The following is a 7781-nucleotide window of genomic DNA, read 5'->3' as shown; positions in this document are numbered from 1 at the left end:
AAATAACACCTTGCAAGATAGCTGAGATTAGGAGAAAACTAGGAGACTGGCCAGACAAGCTTAAAGCCTGTAATGGGCTTGCGGCCACGTCAGAATACATAGTGGGTGATAGACACCCTAAAGCAGGAACCTGGTAGGCCTTGTTCATTTTGTTCACCACAGTATCTCCAATGCTTAGAACGGTGCCTGGCCCTTGGTAGGCACTTAAATGATTTTTGTGAGACGCAAGAATGAATCTTGAAATACTGTTTTTGAGACTGAGTAGACTGAGTTTGAGGCCCGGTTTATACAAACCGAAGCAGAACCATTTCAGAGACCAAGAGAGTGAGTGCTGTGTTTGTTTTCCTGGATGGGTTGGCCTCCAGTGGTGTTTGCTGAAAATACAAGCCCATTTCCTCATTAGAGTAAAGGTGAAAGAACTCAAGGAATGCTCTCTTCCCTTCAGAAGTGTGTGAAGGTAAATGTCTTTTTGTAAGCTAGTCTGCTTCCTGCCCACGCCTAGAAGCATGAAATTTGATTACTCATTCCAAAGTAGGCATGACTACCAATGTTAATAAAGCTCATAAAAGTGCTTAGCCCTTTACAAACAAATCCATTATTTATCTTGCGTGTCTCATCTGTGCACTCTGATAATTGAGTATGTGTGGTAGAGCTTGTTGTGAAAAATGGCTTCAAATCTAGTCAAATCCCCTGATTTAGTTTCAACAAAATGCAGAGAATGGATCTGTCCCAAGATTAATAGATTATATTTGAAAGGAGGAGATACCCAACTAGGAAAATAAGGACTTGAGGTGGAATTTTATAAGATAAAAATGAAAAGATCATGTTTTGTTTCTTATCCTAGAACTAAGGGGTGCCTTCTGGTATTGCTCACATTCTACCTTGGTTAATGTTTTCTATCACGCTGTTAGTTTCACGCTACCAAGAAATGTCAGTGCTCAGCCACTAAAACGCTGGCCATGAAATTCATGGTTATATGTAAACTGTGATATTTCCATTTTTTTCTGAAAATGGCATTTTTCTCTCATGCTTTTCACCTATTCCACCTTGAGGCTTTGCTTTTGACAAATAGAAGAAATTAAAGAGATTCTTCCCAATACGCACCTCTTTTTTCTATGTGATCTCATAAGCCTTCAGGGAAAGATGAGTGCCAGTGTCTTACAGACGGCAATCCTTAGTGTCTGTACTTTGTTTCCCTACAAGGGATATAAAACCTTTGTAACTTCCCTACAGCCTACTCACAGTGGCAGCAGGAATAGAAATGATATCTGTTTCTCTTCATGTTGTGTCTCCTCCAGTTACCCTCCTCCAGTTTCCAACATTCAACAAAGGGTTTTTGTTGTTGCTGTTTTGGTTGTTGTTATGGTGTCTTGCTCTGTTGCCCAGGCTGGAATGTGATCTCGGCTCACTGCACACTCCGCCTCCCAGGTTCAAGTGATTCTCCTGTCTCAGTCTCCCGAGTAGCTGAGATTACAGGTATGCCCCACCATGTCTGGTAGAGACAGGGTTTCACCATGTTGGCCAGGCTGATCTCCAACTCCTGACCTCAGGTGATCCGTCCGCCTCTGCCTCCCAAAGTGCTGACATAAGCCACCACGCCCGTCCCAACAAAGGGTTTTTTGTTTCTTTTGTCTATTGGAAAAGCCTCCCTGCCCCACATCTCTCCCAGAGATGAGCTGAGAGTGAAAGTGGAGAATTTCCTGGGGGCTTCTCAAGTGACCCGCCCTTTGTATATTTCTACTGCAGAGAGAAGGCACACATTTTCTTCCCATCGAAAAATGCAACCTGGAAGTCTGGCTTCCTGAGGGTGTGACCTTGTGCTCTGGGGAAGTTATTCATCCATCTTGGCAGGCTTGCCTGTGGCAGGCTTATGGGAGTTAAGATTGGAGCTTCTGACCCCTCAAAAGGCTGCACAGCCTGTGAAAAATGTAGGAGGCCCAGCAATTGAACCCTCAGCCATGAACTCCATGGCCAATATTTTCTCGGGTTGTGCATTCTTTTGAGGGATCAGAAGCTCCAACCCTTCCTTCCCCAGCCTCATTTCCATAATCTGTGGATAGACAAACATGCCAAGAAGGATGAATAACTTCCTGAGAGACCAAGGACCCATCCTCAGGAAGCCAGGCTTCCAGGCTATTCCTTCTCCCACCCGTGGAGAAGTACAAAGGACAAGTCCCTACACCACTGGTAGCACGTGCAAAGTGTAGCTGTACCCAGGCAAATATTCAACCGGGAGCCAGAGTTTTGTCTAAAAATGACACACATGGACCCCAACTCCTGGATTCCTCCTCCCGGGAATGTTGTAAGGTTATGGAGCATATGTAGGACCCAGATGCTGTAATGAACTTTTATGTAACGAGAAGAAGCATTCAGAAGGGAAAAACTAGAATTTGGTCACAGAGTCTCAACTCTTGGTCGTAGAAGTTGCTGGCCATGTCTGATATTGAACAAAGTTCCTCCTTGCCCATATCTGTGCCTATTGTACATTGTTGCACATGAAGCTGGGGTTTATTAGCTGCCCTGGAGGGAGAGGCCCAGAGTTACACTTTGATTTGGGGCTTGACAGTGCACTCCTGGGCTGGCAGGGAGTGTGGAGATGGATGGAGTGGCCAGAACTGGAAGGGTGCAGTGGGGGCATAGTCGGTACTCCTCCTGGAGGTACCCTCAGGACTTGCATCACAATCTTCTAAATATCTATTATGGTAACAACATCTGCATCTTTGAGAGGAATGTAAATTTTTTGAGAAAATAAAATTTATCCAAACCCGTGGGCATAAATAACCATGTACAGCAAGGTAGTTTTTATTTTGAAAAATTGGGTGTAACTTGAAAGCTCTGGATACAGAGCTCTAGAGATAGACCTAAAGTCATGAGGTCAGCCGAGTGTGGTGGCTCATGCCTGTAATCCCAACACTTTTGGGGGCCAATGCAGGAGGATAACTTGAGCCCAGGAGTTTGAGACCAGCCTAGGAAATATAGTGAGACTCTGTCTCTACATAAAAAAGCAAAACAAAACAAATTTAATTTAGCCAGGCATGGTGCCTCACGCTTGTAATACCAGCTACTCAGGAGGCTGAGGAGGAAGGACTGCTTGAGTCTGGGAGGTAGAGGCTTCAGTGAACCACGATTGTGCCAATGCACTACAGCCTGGTGACAGAGGGAGAACCTGTCTCAAAACAAAAACAAAATGACATTTTGGACTGGATAATTATAAAATATAAAAATTAAGTTATGAGATCTATTTTCTTCTGCATTTCAAACCTGGCTCAGTTCTCACAGGAAATTGCCAACTTTCTTTTGTGAGCTTTTGAAATAAGCAATAAATATGTCTAGAAGGCAGAATACATACATGTGGAAAGTGGGATCCTACTTACGTGGAAGGAGGAAGTCTTGAACAACATATTCCAAACTTTTAACAGCGATTATTTCTTGGTGGGTGGCAAATGGGTGCATAGGGAACTGGAAAGTCAAGTATAATGAGAAAAGAAATGTATACTTTCTGTCTTACAAAAATTTTTACATTTCCGGTAAAATAAAAGCTAATAATACAAGCTAACATATAGTAGGCACATACTATGTTCCAGAAATTTTGCTAAATATACTATTTCATTTAATTCTCATAAAAACCCTGTAGGCAGGTACCATTACTGTTTTAATTTTACAGTTTGGGAACTGATGTTTCGGAGAGGCTAAATTACTCACCAGAGGATGCACGGCTAAGTGTGAGAGCTATAATGCAAATGTGGCACCCCAATTCTGTAATTCCTGCCACTCCACTGAATCTCCTCCAGTAAGTAAGTAAGTAAGTAAGTAAATAAATAAATAAATAAATAAATAAATAAACAAATAGAAGTAAAAATTCCTCTTTGGACAGCAAGGAGTCAATCTCACTACCTCATACTCACACCTCCTATACATCTTATGCTTACACTCAGATGTAAACTTTAGTTCATTTAAACAATCCAATGTACATTTGTGTAACACACAACCCCTCTCAGTACCTGCAACACCAGGATAAAGAAAGTGAATATACATTTCGGGGGAGGCAGAGTGGAGAAAAGAAGAGGCCACAAAAAGATGTCTGAGGCTGGTGATCTGTCTTCCCTAAAGTAAAAAAACAAAAGGAGAAGGGACAGATGGGCTAGTATGAGATTGCAACTTAGGAACCTGAAAGTTCTGTAGACTTGGAAATGTCCTAAGTAAAAGTAATACTAATGGTTTTTTGATATATTTTAAAAGCCTATTTTATATTAACAAGGAAAAAATAATTAGAAGTGCATTTGGGTTTATAGTTCTTCAGTATCATTCTGTTAAAAGCCTTATTTTCCCTGAGCTATTTTTCTTTCTACTTGTCAAGGGTCACTTTCTTCTTCATAAGCTCCTGTAGTCCTTCCCCTTACCTTTAAATGGTATTTTCTTTTTTTATTGATACATAATAGTTATACATATTTATGGTGTATGTCTGATATTTTGATACATTCATATAATGTGTAATGATTCCATCAGGGTAATTGGGATATTCATCACCTCGAGTATTTTAATTTCTATTTATTGGGAACATTTCAAATCTTCTTTTCTAGCTGTTTTGAAATACACAGTAAATTATTGTTAACAATCACCTTATTGTGCTATCAAACACTAGAACTTCCATTCCTTCTATCCAACTATATTTTCGTACACATTAACTAACCTTTCTTCATCCCTCTTCCCCCTTCCCAGTCTCTGGTAGCCATCATCCCTCTCCACCTCGGTGAGATCAACTTTTTTTTTTTTTTTTTTTTATTATTATTGTACTTTAAGTTCTAGGGTACATGTGCATAACGTGCAGGTTTGTTACATATGTATACTTGTGCCATGTTGGTGTGCTGCACCCATCAACTCGTCAGCACCCATCAATTCATCATTTATATCAGGTATAACTCCCCAATGCAATCCCTCCCCCCTCCCCCCTCCCCATGATAGGCCAGAATAGCAAAGACTTGGAATCAACCCACATGTCCATCTGTGACAGACTGGATTAAGAAAATGTGGCACATATACACCATGGAATACTATGCAGCATAAAAAAAGATGAGTTTGCGTCCTTTGTAGGGACATGGATGCAGCTGGAAACCATCATTCTTAGCAAACTATCACAAGAACAGAGATTAACTTTTTTATGTATGAGTGAGAACATGCAATCTTTTTCTTTCTGTGCCTGGTATGTTTTGCTTGATATAATGTTCTATAGTTCCATCCATATCCCTGCAAATGGCAGAATTTCATTCTGGATCACATAGTAGATTTATTTGAAATTTTTTGAGGAACTTCCACAGTGTTTTCCAGAGTGGCTCTACTAATTTGCATTTCTACCAGCAGTGCACTAACATTCCCCTTTTTCAGCATCCTTACCAGTATTTGTTACTTGTTGTCTTTTTAATAATAGCCATTTTTAACTACAGTCCGATGATATCTCATTGCGGTGTTGATTTGCATTTTCCTAATGATTGCTGATAATTAGCAGTTTTTCATATGCCTGTTGGCCATTTGTATGTCTTTTTCTGTAAAACTGAACAGGCATTTCCTAAGCCATCTGGATAGAACACCCTTATAGGAATGTTTTGCCTGAAAAATCCATGGCCCATGGACCATACTTTTACAAATTTGGGCTTATTTTTTCTTCTGAAAAAGAGGAAGTAAAAAGAAAATCACCAATCGCCTATCATATTACAGACACCAAACAAGCTGCTTTACCTTTACCTCCATTTAGGTTTCCAAAGAACCCTGCAAGGTAAATGTCATCTTTCTCATTTCACAAATAAAAAGGAGTGAGATGGCCTGTCCAAGGCGGTCAATACCAGGATGGAGGTTTGCACTCTGTCTATTGTCCCCAAAGACTGTGTTTTCCACTATGCACATTGCTTTTCAGTAGTAATGATGTTCTATAGAATTCATGCTTTATTATTAACATTAGTGTCATTAATGTAAATAACAGCCACCATTTGTTGAATGCTTAGTAAAGAGCAGTATCCTAAGAATTTTCAGGCTTCTCTCCTGTACTTTGAACAATAACTTTACAGATGAAGTAACCAAACTTTTGTAATGTAACCAAGTTAATATGGCTAGCAAGTGTTGGAAGCAGGCCTCAAACCCAAACCCATATCTTTCTTAACAGTTCTATTACATTTTCTAGAATGCTACCACCCAGCATTAATCACTTCTCTGCTTACATCATTACCAAGACTTTTTTGCTTACTGATGTTTACAGAAGTGTTGTCAATAGAAAACAAAATGGAAACAAGTCCTCACCCCCACCCCCTACTCTCCAGCATAAGGGAGGCTTCCCAGCCTTGCTGATCCTAATCTCCAGCCCTTGGTCTCTAACAGTCCCTATCTCAGTGGTTCCCAAATTTAAGCATGCACCAGAGTCACTAAAGAGCTTGCTAAAATAACTGGTCCCTGGGCCCTGCTCTGGCGTTTCTAATTCAGAAGGTCTGGGGAGAAGTCCAAGAACTGGCATTTCTAATAAGTTCTAGGTGACGCTGATGCTGCTGGCTGGGGAATACTCCCTGAGAACCATTCTCTGATCTAAGAGAAAGCAGGCTATGAGCAATTCATGTGCCACAGACTTTCATATGTAAACAATTGTCAGCAGAAATGATGGAAGTGATTTCACGAATGTGACTTTTTAATTCACCCTTTTTAAATTAGTTATTGGGGAAAGGGTGGCTGCATAACATTTCCCACAATGTGGTGAAATAGAAGACAGATGGGGCTGGTTCTCCTGCCCAGCCTACCTCAGGAAGAGAGAGTCACATTATCACCAGCACCAGGCAAAGCTTTCATGCTGCGAAGAATTATCCTTGGCAGTGCCCAGCAGCATGTTGTCATGGAATTCACAGCTGCCTTGCCCATGCCCTGTTCAGGGATATGGCTGAGATCTAAGAACCAGAAAACCTTATCCGCAAATCCAGTGTGTCCCTTGGCAGAACATCACACTGAGGAACTCCTTTGCTCTGGTTTCGAGCATTGGGTCAGAATTCCAAAGGGATGTTGCCTCCCTTTTGGTTGGCATAATGTAGCTGTTGGCAATGCTTTATCTACAATTTCTATCCAGCAAGATAAGGTCTTGCCAAACCCATATGGGCTGGTATTGTTCAGTGATAAATTTCTCTTCTCCCAGCGTGATACTCATGAAGAGACCCAGAATTATAGAAAGTCAGAGATAGAAGAGACCTTTAAGCTTATCTAATGAATGTGGATCTGTGGTTTTACAGATGGGAAACTGAAATGCAGAGAGACAACAGGAAGAAGCTAGACCCCAAGCCTCCCAAGGACTCCCTGTCCCACAGAAAAATCTCCCCAGAAAAATCTCCCCATTCCCCCACAGGAGCCAATCAAGGAAATACAACTAGGCACATTTGGTTAAGATCAAGCCAGGTTAAATGTGGACCCCCTATGGGAGAATTCATGGTAATAAGTGAACTAGGGAACTCTTTCCCTATCACTTCTTTTAGTTCTTTGCTCCAGTTTCACCCCTCCTCCACTTTGCCCAGGTTAGCAGGAGACTCTCAGATAAAGGGTATGGAAAAATTACCTCATGGCATGGTGTTAAGAATGTTATGCTGTTAAAAGACAGCCCCAGTGTACAATTTCTCTCCAGAAGGGATACAGATCTATGAATAAAATATGATCTGTTGCTGCTTCACAAGGTGAGGTCAGTGGGGAGACTTTCCAAACACGGGAGGGGAGCTTGCTAAGGTAAGCCTGGGCCACAGCGGTGAAGGCTGAGGAGTTAACTG

The sequence above is a fragment of the Colobus angolensis genome, unplaced genomic scaffold, assembly GCF_000951035.1.
Source record: "Colobus angolensis palliatus isolate OR3802 unplaced genomic scaffold, Cang.pa_1.0 Scaffold51, whole genome shotgun sequence".
Taxonomy (NCBI): Eukaryota; Metazoa; Chordata; class Mammalia; order Primates; family Cercopithecidae; genus Colobus; species Colobus angolensis.
The sequence above is the reverse complement of the archived record's forward strand: the minus strand, read 5'-3'. Positions refer to the sequence as shown.